Source organism: Urocitellus parryii, chromosome 8, assembly GCF_045843805.1.
Source record: "Urocitellus parryii isolate mUroPar1 chromosome 8, mUroPar1.hap1, whole genome shotgun sequence".
Lineage (NCBI taxonomy): Eukaryota > Metazoa > Chordata > Mammalia > Rodentia > Sciuridae > Urocitellus > Urocitellus parryii.
This window is the reverse complement of record NC_135538.1, coordinates 109,375,237-109,390,559: the sequence shown is the minus strand read 5'-3', so window position 1 is coordinate 109,390,559 and position 15,323 is coordinate 109,375,237.

Sequence of the window (15,323 nt, the reverse complement as noted above, 5' to 3'; positions counted from 1 at the left end):
TTTCAGGAATGGCCATGTGACACCATTCTGGTCTATGAAGCGTGAGGGTAACTCTCCAGAGGCTTCTAGGACATAAGACAGGGATAGTATCACTTTTGCCCTTAGTAGTTGTTTTCTAAACAAAGGAGCCACCTTGAGACTATGAGGGGAGCCCATCCAGGAGGTTAAGACGACTCCCCAAGGATGGAAAGAAGAGAAACATCTGCTCCTAATGACATGTCCATCAGGGGATTAACCAACCCTGGAACCACACTGCCTGTGCGTTTCCTGATATCGGATGATTCCTGAGCCATTCTTAATTGGATTTCTACCTTTTATAGCTAAAAACACACTGACAGCTCTTGACATTAGTTTCTCTTTGGGAGGAATGGATGGGTCACCTCAAAGTCTCTCTTTCCTGGTAAGGAATTCAGAGAGCTCTGCATCTACCATGTTGGTGACAGAAATCCTGTGCAAACTGACTTAAGCAAAAAAGGAATTTATTAGCTCTCATAGCTGGAAGGGACACTCTGGTAGTTGCAAAATTAAAGAAAAGGCTTCAGTGATTGAGTTAGGAGTGGGAACCCAATGCCACCAGAATTCTCTCTTCCCTTTCTTCCACCCCAGCTCTGAAACTCTCTGAATGGTGGCCTCAATGTCTCCTATTGTGGGCAGATCTTTCCACATAGGTAACGGGGAGAGAGCAAGGTGAACAGGAATCAGATGTACTGGCAACCCCAGTGGGAAAAGGATCCTTTGCATATTTTTTAATCCCAGGACAGGAAATTGGGTGGTTCTCTTGAATCAAATACCCATCCTGAGGATGATTCCCGATTGCCAGGAGGACTGGACACCGTGATTGGTCAAACCTGGGCTGTCTGCTTACCCCAGATTGGAGAAGGTATAATGATAATGAGAACTTCCTCCAAAGCTCCTTGACATAGAGAAGAAGAGAAGTTCCCCAAAGTACAGGGGCTAGGGTTTCAGAAGTGGGGAAACATTGCTGGGAAGACAAAACAAAGACTGAGGGGTGGAGGTGTAGCTTAGTGGCAAAGCACTTGCCTCGCATGCACAAGGCCCTGGGTTCCATCCCCAGAACCACTTAAAAAAAAAAAAAAAAGTTGGGCTGAGGTTGTGGCTCAGTGGTAGAGCGCTTACCCCACACATGTGAGGCACTGGGTTTCATCCTTAGCACCACATAAAAATAAATAAACAAAATAATGATATTATAAAAAAGAAAGTTGCCATGCATCCTGCCAGGATATTGAATGAAATCAATCCTGCTACCAAGAGGTTTTCCCAATGAAACCTCCAGGGGCCACAGTGTAAGTGTTGCCCCTTGAAGTTGGACAATGTGGCAGTGCTGAACTTGACCATCACCTGAATTTGGACCAGAGATGAGTATCTGAGCCATGAAGGAAGACTCATGGGGATCTTATCCTAAAACTCTAACTTAAGGGGACACTCCAATTGGATTATGGCTCTATAGCGGGGGTCAGTTAGGAGTATTCCAAATTGCAGGGAGGAGGTTGCTATGTCGGGGAGTAGGTTACATGGGCGATAGAAGAGCTGAGAAGCCAGTGGGATGAGCTGGAGCCACAGAGGAGACACTGTTGCTTCTAGAAAGGCCACCCAATGCAGAAAGAGGGAGGCAAATGCCCTGGGTCCTCTTCCAGCTGACCATCTCCTTCCAGTCACCCTACTGACGGAAACCAGCTGAAAAAGGAGCCCAAGGAATGCAGGCCACAAGGGCCATTTCCCCCTGATTCAGAGCAGAGCAACGGCAAAAAGGAATCTGAGGACAAAAGACAGATACAGTGACCAACTGACCCGTTATGGAGCTCCTGTTTGTGGACCCCCTTCATAAGCTAAACACTTAACCCACAGTAGGACTGCCTTGGGAGGGACCTTTGGAAGGTGATTAGGTCATAGGGACAGCACCTGTGATGGGCCTGGAGTCCCCGTATGTAGAGGAAGAGAGCTTTCTCCCTGCTTTCCACCACGTGGGGATACAGGAGAGGACCATATGCAACCTGGAAAAGGGTCCTCACCAGGACCTGACCATGAGCTTGGGCTTCCAGTCTCCAGAACGATGGGGAATATATTTCTGTTGTTTATAAGCCACCCTGTCTACGGTACTTTGTTATATGTCTGAACTAAGATGTGGACCCCTCAGACTCTCTCTGGGGAAGAGGGGAGCCACCAGAATCATGTTCATGCAGCCTGTTGACATCGCAGTTCTGGAAGCCCTGGGCCCCTGAGAAACTACCACTGTGTTCCCACACTACTGACAGTCCCATGGGGAAGCCCCCGCCTCCGAAGGGTCCAACCATTCACCTTCTCAGCCCGGTGAACCCTTCAGGACATCCTACCCCCTAGCCCCTGCCACACCCCAGGGGTTATTTTGAACAGAATGAAAATGAAAACACAACTTATTAAAATTTGTAGGATGCGGCTAAAACAGAAATGGGAGGGAAATTTATTAATTTAATTTTATTTTTTGGTACTGGGTATTGAACACAGGGAAGCTTTGCAACTGAGCTACCCCCCCCCCTCCAGCACTTTTAAATTTTTTATTTGGAAACAGGGTCTATTTTAAGATTTTTTTTAGCTGTACATAGACATAATATCTTTATTTTTTTAATATTTATTTTTTAGTTTTAGACACGATATCTTTATTTTATTTTTATGTGGTGCTGAGGATCCACCCAGTCCCTCAGTCATGTGAGGCAAGCACTCCACCACTGAGCCACAACCCCAACCCTGGAGACAGGGTCTTTCTGAGTTGCTTTAGGGCCTTGCTAAATTGCTGAGGCTGGCCTTGAATTTAAGATCTTCCTGCCTCAGCCTCCCAATTGGGATTACAGGCCTGGTGCTGCAGTCTGGCTGGGCACAAAATAACCGAGCTACCACGAGGCACTTTTAGGTTCAAAACAGGAACTCCTTTATTATCCGAACTCCCTTGAACGCCACTCACATGGCCCTTCCAGGAACCCACCAACCAGAAATCCCTCTGGGAGAACACCAAAGTGCGGGTGCCTAGGTGGACAGCAGGGGTTTAATATGCAATTGAATACACAGTTTAACATACCATTATCATCTCAATGGCTCTCAACCACTCCCTTCTGGCAAAAATGCCTTGCGTCATTCCGACTCAGCTGTGGCTCTCAGCAGCCTGGACCACCACATCTGACCAAAAGAAAAATGTATACTGCTAAAGACTTTATTAGAAAAGAAGATAAATGTCAAATCAGTGATCAAAACTTTTACCTAAGTGGGACATGGTGGCACATGCCTATAATCCCAGCTACTCAGAAAGCTGAGGCAGGAAGTTCAAGGCCAGAATGGGCAACTTAGAGAGACACTGTTTTAAATAATAAAAATAAAATAGAATAAAATTAACTGGGGATATATATCAATGTAGAGTGCCCCTGGGTTCAATTCTCCAGTACTGCAGGGCCAGGCGCTATGGTACATGCCTCTAATCCCAGCAGCTCCGGAGGCTAAGGCAGGAAGATCACAAGTTCAAAGGCAGCTTTAGCAACTTGCCAAGGCCCTAAGCAGCTTAGCAAGGCCCTGTTTCTAAAATAAATATAACAAAGGGCTGAGGATGTGGCTCAGTGGTTAAGCACTCCTGGGTTCAATTCCCGGTACCCCTAGTACTGCAAAAACAAACAAAAATTTCCACCTAACAGAACTAGAAAAGAAAAGGAGATAAAGCCTAAAATTGGCAGAAAAATGAATATTGCAAAGATCCATCAGAAATCAATAAAATAGTTTATACAAAAGCAATAGAAAAAAATGATGAAACTAAAAGTCAATTCTCTGTGAAAAATTAATAAAGTCAAAAACCTCTTGTCAATACAACCTTACCAGTAAAAAATTTTTACAATAACATGGAAAACTGTTACATTCTTAACAATAAACCTGACAAAAGATGTGTAAGTCTGGCACAGTAAAAAAAAAGTCAGGGGCTGGGGTTTGCGGCTGTGTGTAGAGCACTTGCCTAGCCTGTGTGAGGCACTGGGTTTGATTTTCAGCACCACATATAAATAAATGAATAAAATAAAGGTCCATCGACATCTAAAAAAATTTTTTTTAAATCAAAGCACATTGCTGGGAGAAATTAAAGAGTAAATAAAAAGACATACTATACTCATAGATAAGAAAGCTCAATATTGTTAAAATGTTATTTCTCTCTAAAATTTATGTATAGATTCAATGCAGTGCCAGTCAAAATTCCCAAAGGCTGTTATGTGGAAATCAAGCTGATTCTATAATTCATACAGAGAGAAAAAGTGCCTAGAATAGCCAAAGCAATTTTTAAAATGAAGGAAAAGTTTGGAAAACTTATACTGCCTGACTAATAAACCTGCCATAGTCAAGACAAATAGGTCAACAGAATGGAAAATCTAGTTGTAGACCCAAACACATATAATTAATTTATCCTTAACCAAAGCACCAAGGCAATTCAGTAGAGCCTGCACCTTCCCATGGTTATGGAACAATTAGCGGCCTATCTATAAAAAATGAACTTTGAACCACACTTGCACCATATGCAAAAATTAACACAATGAATCACAGGCCCCTATACATAAAACCTAAAACTATAAAAGCTCTAGAAGAAAATGTAAGAGAAAAATCTTTGTGACTTTGGGTTTGATATATAGTTCTCAGTGTACAAAAAGCACAAATCATAAAAGAAAAAAATCAATAAATTCAACTTTAGTTAAAATTAAAAACTTCTTTTCCCCCCCAAGATACTGTTAAAACAATAAAAAAACAAGTCACAGACTGGTATATATTTACCAATAACATAGGTGGGCTGGGGATATAGCTTAGTTAGTTGAGTGCTTGCCTCACATGCACAAGGGCCTGGGCTCAATCCCCAGCACCACAAAAAAATAAATTAAAAAAAAATAATAACATAGGTAATAAAGGACTTGTATGTAGCATATATAAGGAACTCTCAAAATGCAGTAAAGAAAACAAGAAACCCAATAAAAATGGACAAAAGATTTAAACAAATACTTCACCAAAGGGGGAAAAAAGAGATGGCAAATAAACATGAAAAAAATGTAGTCATTAGGGAAATTAAAATTAAAACTACAATGAAGTGTTACTACACCTATATTAGAATGCCAGAATCAAAGACTTGACTATTCTGGGGCTGGGGCTGGGGCTGGGGCGGGGCTGGGGCTCAGTGGCAGAGTGCTTGCCTAGCATGTGTGAGGCACTGGTTCGATCCTCAGCACCCCATAAAAAATAAAATTAATAAACAAAGATGTTGTGTGTCCCTCTACAATTAAAAAAAAATTTTAAAAGACTGACTGTTGCAAATATTATTGAAGCTTGGAAAGAATTGGAATTCTTAGCCCCACATGGTGGCACACACCTGTAATCTCAGTGACTCAGGGGGTTAAGGCAGGAAGATCTCAAATTCAAGGTCACCCTCAGCAACTTATTGAGACCCTGTTTCAAAAAATAAAAAGGCCAGCAATGTAGCCCCAGTGGGAAGGCACTCAAGATCATCCCCAGTTCCAAAAAAAAAGAAGCCGGTGTTCTCATGTGGTGCTGGTGAGAAGGTAAAATGTTACAACCACTTGGGACAGTTTGGCAATTTCTTAAAAAGTTCAACATTCACCTACCACATGACCTAATCATTCTATGTCGAGGTATTTACCCAAGAGAAATGAAAGCACATATTCCTACAAAGATATATTAATGACATTATTTATTTATTCATTTGGTACTGGGAAGTGAAGCCAGGAGTGCTTTATCACGGAACTACATTCTCAGCCCTTTTTATTTATATTATTATTATTATTATTACTAATTTTGGCACCAGGGATTGAACAGGAACACTTAATCACTCAGCCATGTCCCCAACCCTTTTTGTATTTTATTTAGAGACAGGGTCTCACTAAGTTGCTGAGGCTGGCTTTGAACTTGTGATCCTCTTGCCTCAGCCTCCCAAGCTGCTGGGGTTACAGGCATGTGCCAACACATCAGGCTCACAATAGCCAAACTTCTAAAGAACCCACTGTCTATCAACAGTTGAATGGATAAACAACTTGTAATACATCCATACAATAAAATATTACTCAGCCATAAAAAGGTACAAAATACTGATACATGCAACAATGTGGACAGATCTCGATTACGAATCTCATTAGCTTCACAGGTGAATCTAATCATGCCCACGGAAAGAAGCTAGGGAAAAAAGGATGTAGACTCTCTGATTCCGTTTCTGTAAAATTCTAGAGAGTGCAAACTAATCTCTAGCCCAGAGAGCAATTAGTGTTTGTCTGGGGATGCAGGGGGGTGGACAGGGAGCACGAGGGAGGAGCTACAGTATCACAAGGGCCTTTTGGAGGTGATGGATACACCTTCATAGCTCCATAGGTGGATCCAGATGTCAAAGTTTCCAGGTTGCGCAGTTCAAATCACTGTCAGCTGTATCTCAATAAATCCATTTTAATAAAGGGAAAAGAAATGATTTTGCAGAGGAAAACTGAGGCAGAGCAAGCAGGGGCCAGTACAGGGTAGTGCCTGAGCACTTTGACTTTGAGGGCCAGCCTATTGGGGTCCTGCTCTGGCTCTACCACTTACTAGATGTGCAGGGCATTATAGACAACACCGGGATGGGCATCCTTGAACATACGTCCTTCTATGTTATTTAACTTCTCAGCAGCTCAGTTTTCTCATCTGTAAAATGGGGATAATAATGTCATCCATATCACCGAGTTACAGAATTAAATCGGTGTGTATGTCTGCGTGTGAGTGTGTATGTCTGCGTGTGAGTGTGTATGTCTGCGTGTGAGTGTGTTGTGTGTGTGTGTGTGTGTGTGTGTGTGTGTGCGTGCGCTACCTAGACTGGTTTCCCAGCACGTAGTAATTCTAGGTTACCAAAAGCTGGGTAGGGTGTTAAGGAGGCAAAAACACATATGTTCCCATGTGCCTGTGATGATGGCCCATGGTTTCCATGGAGATTACTCAGGAACCAGGAAGGGGCTGCAGAGTAGAGAAGAATGAGGAGGAACAGGCTGGGGGTGGGCCGGTGAGGACCTGGAGCACCCATCTTGTTTTCTGGGCAAAGCCCCCTCCCCCAAGAGAAAACCTAAATGTTGTGATAACACAGTTCTTCTCCAAATTTCATGCTGGTAGAATTACTGGCCAGTAATTACCTAGCAAATTAGAGAATCTACCAGGACCCCAATTAGGTACCTGAAGACATAATTGGTCTCTAATTAGAAAAAGTTGTCAAACGGGAACAATTATCTCTGTTCTCCATTTCATTTCCTCCCCTCCTCAAGCCAAATCGCTCTGCTTCCCTCCCCCGCTGGACTTCCCAGCTTCTCCTTCTGGGAGGAAGGGGAAGGCAGAGGCCTGCTTCTGTCACCAGCACCAGCACCAGGCCACCCCGAGGGGGTGCCACCCAGAGCTTCTCCTCAGTTCTCAGGAGTCCCCTGGACTCTGGAGGCTGGGACCTGGCATCCAGAAAATACTTAGAAATGATTGAACTGCCAGGGTGACTCTGGGTCTGAGGGATGGTGACTCCGTCATGCAGAGCCGGGGGCTTCCAGCAGGACCCTCACCACACCCTGTCAGAACACCGAAATGCCACCCACCAGGCCCAGACTGGCGAGGGTGGAGTTGTTGGGAGAACACAGTGTCGCAGGCAGATGAGGTGGGGGCTGTGATAAACTGTAAGGCCCATAGAGGACCCTGGGCTTCATCCTCTGAGCAGGAGGGAACCATCCGGGTAGGAGGTGATGCATGCAGGGAGGAGAGGCAGAGAAGGGAGGCATAGGGTGGCTGCAGGGGGTTGGCGAGGCTGCAGAAAGGAGGCCGGTAGTGCAGGCAGGAGGTGTTAGAAGTAGGTCAAACCAATACCTGTCTTTTGTCTAAGAAATCATCCAAAGAGGTCAAAGAGGTCCGCATGGAGCAGAGAGTAAGGAAAAGAGTAGAAAGACATCCTGGCATGTGAAGGATGCCTTTCCCAAAAGACCTCAAAGTGTAGATCCCGCTATGGGAATTGCACAGATAATAGGCAACTCTCTATGAAGGACCTCAGAGGGGGGTTTGCCTGGGGCAGGGGTAAAGGGTGGGGGTGGAGGAGGGAGTGGCTGCTTCTGGGTTGGGGGAATTGTTGGGTGTGATCAAAATTCACTAAAATTAGATTATGGAGGCAGGTACAGAGGTGCAAACCTATAATCCCAAGGAGTCTGGAGGCTTTGGCAGGAAGATCCCAAGTTCAAGGCCGGCCTTAGCAACTTAGTGAGACCCTCACAAAGTAAAATATAAAAAGGGCTGGGGGTATAGCTTTATGATAGAGTACCCCTGTGTTCAATCCCCAGGACCACCCTAAAAATCAATCAATAAAAGTAAAATTACATTATGACGATGGTTGCACAACTCTGTAATTATACTAAAAAACCAGACATGGAGCAGTTGCCATATTTCATTGCAGATTTTACACACATACACACACACATACACACACACACACACACACACACATATATATTTTGCAAAAAAAAAGGAATGCACCCATTATCTGAAGCTGCTTCTTTTTTTTAATTGTGCCAGTACTACTTAAAAGTCATTTATCACTAAACCATCCTTGGTGCAAGATTAGGGTGCAGAGAATACTCATCTCTACATGTTCACGTGATGGCAAGGGTGAAATACAGTAAAAGGGTGAAATTTACAGTTTGCAAATTGTCTGTCAATAAAGCTGTGAACAGTTTTAAACAAGGGAGAAAAATCTGTGCATTGGAAGGAAGGTGGTCTCTGCAGGACGCTGAGACAGTCCTGGACCCCACAGAAAGGGAGCTCGGGGCAAGGGAACCCCACGGGGCGGGGGGGGGGCGGGAGATGACACTGTCATCTTGAGTGCCTTAGTATTTTATTTTACTTTATTTTCTTGGGGGGGCAGGGGGTAGGAGCCAAGGCCTCATGCTTGCTACCACTGATGGGCACCTAGCCCACCCAGGTGTCTTCTTTGCAGAAGCTGACGGAGCCACAGGTCCACTGTGGCACAGACTTCTCCGCCTACAGTCGCCTGATATCAGGAGGGCACTGCTCCATGGGTAGCCTTGAAGCAGGGCCCTGGCTGAGCAAGAAAGGAGGTTACGGGTAGGTGGCAGGAGCCCCGATGGAGGACAGAGGGCTCTGTAAAGTGGGGCCAGGAGTTCACCAGACAGAGTGAGTGCAGCCCAGTTCCCTTGGGCTTAGGTCCTACGTCCCCAGGGCTGGGGGCCAGGGAGTCCCAAGGGAAAGAGAAAGAAAGAAATGCTCCTCCTTCACCTGTGCACCCTCTTCAAGAGCTGTATACATGTCCAGGTGCGACAGCAGGCCTGTCCACCCACTCACTCATCTGTATGTGTTCACCTCACGTGAACTGTGCACCTAGTCAACAGCAGCACTGGAGACAAAGCAGCAGCGCAGTCCCTGCCCACAGGGGGCTTTCATTCTCAAGTCACAAGCAAATAGGTGCTAACACAATATGTCAGACAGCGTTCACTGCTGCGGGCAGGAGGCGACAGGGAGTGTGGTGCTGCTGTTTCTTACGCAGATCACAGAAGGCCTCTTTAATATGAGGTGACATTGGGGCAGAGACCTGAATGAACTGGAGAAGAGTCCTCACAGAGGCTGGGGGAAGGGGGAGCATTCCATATGGACCAGCAAGAGCAAAGTCCTGAGGCTCATGCTTGGCTCCCTCTGTGAAGACCATTTGCTTTCTCTGGCTTAGATTTTCATAGCAGGTCAGGGGGTCTGACAGTCCTGGGGTTGAATCCCAGATTTGTTGCTTAACTGACTATGCGACCTGAGTGAATTACTTAACCTCTCTGGGTCCCAGTTTGCTCGTCTTTCACAAGTTACCCTGACGCAGGTGTAGAAGATGGGGTGTAACGATGTAAGGGCACCCCTCCATGGGAGCTATGCCTGGTATCATCGCTCTGGGATAAGCAAACCTGGAGATGGGGGAGAGTCTCAGGGAACCCCAAAGTCTCCATGACCAGGGTCAGTGGGGTGGGGCTAGAGGAGCAGTAAGTCACTGATCCCAGAACTGGAGGGACCCCAAGAGGAAGTGGGGCTACCCACCCCCATACAGGTTGTCCTTGCATCTACCTTCCTGTTGTTCCATCTTCCATTCCAGAAGCTTCTATCATGAGGGTCTTCTAGGCTCCTCGGAAGAGAGGACTAATTAAACCTTAATTGACACAGCACTAATTAACTTCTTAATTACATGGAACCACATGATTAGCCAGGCAGTAGACACCAGTCATTCATTAGAAAGCAGTTCTGCTCTCTCCCTCCCTTTCCCAGGACTTCCTGGCTAAGGCAGCTGAGGGGCCATGATAGGCAGCAGCCCACCCCCCAGCCCAGCCCTGCACCCAGCCCTGCACCCAGCTTGACCCTAGAGACTCATCTGGCATAGCATGCTGTCCTGGCCTGAAGCTAGGTGACCTTCCCTGGTGATAACATACATACAGACAGCCCCCAGCTCAAGCTCATGGGCTCTAGCAACCCTTCTGTTTCATTCCTTCTGGGTACCTGGAACTCAAGACGTGGGCCAACACACCTGGACTCACTTATGATTCTTTTTTGTCTCTGAGTTGGTACAAAAGTGAAATGCAGCTGGGTATGGTGGCGCATGCCTGTGATCCCAGCAGCTAGGGAGGCTGAGACCAGAGGATGACGAGTTCAAAGTCAGCCTCAGCACTGGCAAGGTGCTAGGCAAATCAGAGACAACCTGTCTCTAAATAAAATATAAAATAGGGCTGGGATGTGGCTCTGTGGTCAAGTGCCTTGAGTTCAATCCCCAGTACCCCCCCTGCCCCACCAAAAAAGTGAAATGCATTTAGTAGAAACCACCCTTTGAATTTGGAATTCTGATCCTTTCCCGAGCTGTGACAGGCAGTTGGATACCCTGCTGAATGCTGAGTTAGCCACAAGGAATGGCAGTTCCCAGTCAGCCTCTGAGACACTCGTGTGCTAGAGCGATGCTGGTGTGTTTTTGGATATTGTGTTTTTAGTATAAATGGGGCCCTGTTTGCTTGTGTGGCATGAACAAGGCCCTGGTTTGATCCCTAGCACCACACGTGCACACAAAACCTGAAACAGGCTCCGTGTTAGAAGGTTTTGCCCAGCTGCAGCCTAATGTAAAGTTCTGAGCGTATTTAGACAGGTTGGGCTTAACTATGATGCTCCATATGTTAGGTGAATTAAGTGCTTTTCCACTTTGATATTTTCCCCATATGATGGATTTATCTGGAGGAACGTGACCACGGCCGAAGTCAAGAGTGGCTGTAATAACAGCTTGTACTGTTCTGAGTCCCTGACATCCAAGTTCTGCAGCCTGCCTCCTCGAAAACCCCTGCCCAAGTCAGGCCTGGAGTGTGTGCTCTGAGCTCTGAGCTCCTCTGCAGGCCAGGGGTGCAGAGGGAGAGGGAACCAGACTTTGCAAAATGCCCCCTGTGCCACTCGCCTCCTGCAGCTTAGGATGCTGAACTTACCGATACCCAACAGACCAGGCCTTTGCCAGAAGAGAGCCTGAGGTTCATGGAGGTGGGAAATAACCAGGAGCCTGACTCTCACTTCAAAGCCAAGTTGCTCCCCACTGCCTCTTGAAAAAAGTCCCCAGACCCCACAGTGCTCCAAACTGGGACATGGGCTGGAAAGGGACTTACCCCTTCCCATGGAGCCATTTGCCGCCCCAAACAACACAATTCAACTTCTCTGTAGAACCTGGAGCAAGGCCCCCCAGGGAAAGGGGCGGGCCATCTGAGTTCAGATCCCTGGGCTACCCTTCCCTGGGCTGTGTGGTACCAGGTGAGTTCCTCAACCTCTCTGTGACTTGGTTTCCTCCTCTGTTAAATGGGATTGATAAACTGGAATAATACCTTCTTGTCCCAGAGAATCCTCAGCCTGGGAGGTTGGGGTGTTGTCCCCACCAGACCCAGAGGGGAAAACAAAGGCATGGAGATATGGGTGAAGGACTTCCCCAGGTTTCCAATACTGGCAAAGTGGGAGCTGGGGTGCTGACCCATATCCAGGGTCTCAAGAGACTGTCCCTCTGCTTGCCCGATCATGCCCCGCCTCTGACAGAGAGAGGGACCATGAAGAACTGGGGGACGAGAGGCTAGAGGTACCTGGGGCGGGGGAGACAGGAGGTGATGTGGTGGGGTGTTCACGTTGGTTGAATATTGGAAAATTCCCTGCAGGGGGAGCAGCCCACGCCAGAAACACGAGGGGGAAGCTCTGGTCCAGGAGGACAGAGCTGATCAGTGCCAGGTCCCGGGGCAGATCATGAACATGAGGCCCCAGGAACGTCATGTCTGGTTTGAAGAGAGCCTTGGTGTCCTGGCTCAGTTTACTCCTGATGCAGGGGTCTGGGGACCCAGCCAGAGGTGGCAATGGTGGCTCCAGGTGGTGGGGAGAGGGATTTGTAGGGGGAGGTCCTCTTGCCACCTCCTCCCACACCCCCCGCCCCCAGCCCTCTTCAGGTCCCTTCCTGAGAGCCAGGCTGGGCTCCAGGGCAGAGGTGCCTGAGCAGGACGCACCTCCCCTACACACTGGGTCTAGCCCCCCACTCTTGATGGGAGACAGGGGAGGCAAAGACCCAGCTCTGGCCCTACCTCCAGCATACTATGGGCAGGCCAGCCCCTGACCCCACCAGGTCCCTGATTTCACTGCAAGAGGTGCAGCAATTACATCAGCCCATCCAGACACTTAACCTGCTCATCTCGGTGCTGAGGGCCATTGCCAAGTAGGTATGACGCATCGATATTTCCTTGCCAGCGTACCCCATGTTAAATGGACTTGTCTTGGAAATTTGCTGCGACCTTGCATGTGTGTTTGAGAAAGATGACCCTGCTCAAGGTGATTGAGGGTGGATCCAGGTTTGAGGAAGTATCCTGCAGGTTTGAGGAAGTATCCCGGTCCTTCCCGGTTTAAGACAATAGGGGTTTTAGGGAAGTTGGAGGTTGAAGATTATTGCTGCTGGGATTAGGGTGTTCCTGCTGCTTGTTCCCATTGAGTTCTCGTGAGATTCAAATGGGATTTGGAAAAAGCCTCGTGGAGTAGGATTTGGGGGTGGCAGCATATTGGAGATTTCACCAGAACGTGTTTGTTGGAGGCCGGTGTGAGTTCGGGAATAAAGAACTGCTGTTTGAATCTACAAGGTGTGTGGTGGTTCGTGATTCTGTGCCAAGCCGAGACACTGGCATCTCGGGAAGGTACCAGTACCTGGGGACAGGCCCTCTGGGTGTGCTCTCCTAGCTCTTGCGCTAATTTTGTTGTTGCTGTCGTTGGTTGGTTTGTTCAGAGGATTGAACCTGAACCCAGGAGCAGTTAACCACTGAACCACTGAGCCACATCCCCAGCCCTTTTTTATATTTTATTTTATTGAGAGACAGGGTCTTGCTGAGTTGCTTAGGGCCTCTATAAGTTGCTGAGTCACTGAGGCTGGCTTTGAACTCCTGATCCTCCTGCCTCAGCCTCCTGAACTCCTGGGATTATAAGCCTTAGCCTCCTGTTCTATTCCTGACAATTGCTGGACATGCCCCCTAGAATTCCAAAGTCCTCCCCTCCTGCTCTGATCCAGGCTCTTCCTGACCTTGGACAAGTTACAAGCTTCTCAGCCCTTCTCATCCGTAACGTGGACTTATCAGTCTCTCCTCCTGGGGCTCACAGAAGCTCTCTGGGATAATTCATACAAAACTCTAAGCACAGGGCCTGGTACACAGAGGTGCTCAGTGAACACTGGCCACAGTCCTCCAAGGCCTCGCCCAAAGCCCTCTTCCTCCAGAAAGCTCTCCAGCACCACTCTAGCCTTAGGTGGCCATTCTCTTCTGTGCCTCCTACTACATGTCACCCCTTGAGGGGCGTCCCATGCTGTGACATACAGCTTGCCCCCACATTTATTAGGCTTCTTATGTGCCAGGCACTAAATGTTTCACATCTGTTAGCTCATTTAACCCTCCCGACATCTCAGAGAAGGAAAAGGAGGCAGAGGGGTTAATAGCACAGCAAATAGTGATGGGCCTAGACTGAGAGGCTGGGGAGTTTAACTCCAGGGTCCAGGCTTTGCACCCCTTCTGCAGATGTAGGATTGATCAACGCTTGCGGGAAACACACGTAACCAACACCCATGGCTTTGTGGGGCTCGCAGTGTCGCTGGCAGGCAGGCCTGGGCTCCACACTATCGCTATGGTATGTGTTTATAGCACATGGTCAGTGTGTGTATGTAGAGATGCAGGCAGTGCTGGGTGCGTGGTGCACGCCTGTCCTCCCAATAGCTCGGGAAACTGAGGCAGGAGGATCGCAATTTCAAGACCAGCCCCAGAAACTTAGCCAGACCCTGTCTCAAAAATAAATAAATAAATATTGAAAAGAAATAAGAGGCTGGGGTACAGCCTAGTGATAAAACGCTCCTAGCTCAACCCCCAATACTGAAAGGAAGAAAAAAAAAAAGACCATGTTGCATGTTGTACCGAGAGCCTGGACACCACATGGGCATATGTGCTCAGACGTATGATGTGCGCAGGTGCAGCCAGGGTGTGACTGTGCAGGGGTTTGCAGGAGGCACAACATGCTCTTGTGTGTGGCTGTGTCGTTCTGCCTTCACAAGGGAGGGATGCGGCTGTGGCTCAGTGGTGCAGAGTGAACTCCGTATGCTTTGGTTTGACCCCCAGTATCAAACACACAAAATAATAATAATAAATAAGAATGAAAATGAGTTGAAGGCATGGGTATAGCTCAGGGGTAGAGCACTTGTTTACCATGGGTGAAGCGCTGGCTTCCATCCCAGCTCTGAAAAAACAAAAATAAAAAATCCTGAAGAGGCTACCTGACCACACCAGTGTCACCAGGCATCTTCTCCACGACACACCGCACACTGTGTGTGCTTGGAGTGGGAACATATATATTACCTGAGCAAAGCCCTACAGGTGCACATGTGTCTGTACACACATGTTGCAGATGTGTGTGAATATTATGCAGACGAATATTTGCGCAGTATGTTTACATGTGTCTTTGGGTGTATAGAGGATATATGTGACATGCGTAGCAAATGTGTGCTCATGTGTGTGCCTGTGGTACAATGAGCCGTGTATATATATAGGCAAACAGAATAGGAAGTGTGGGGTGGGGGGAACTGCAAAGTAAAACAGATCTGAATTCCAGTCCTGCCCCTGTCACTACCCAGCTGTGTGATCTAGGACAAGTTTCTGGGTTTCTGCATGGTAAAATGTTAACCAGTCTCAGAAGAGAGCCAGGAGGATTAGAGCCTGTAGATGTGACACTCGGTGGGCCCTGGATGAATGTGTCCACTG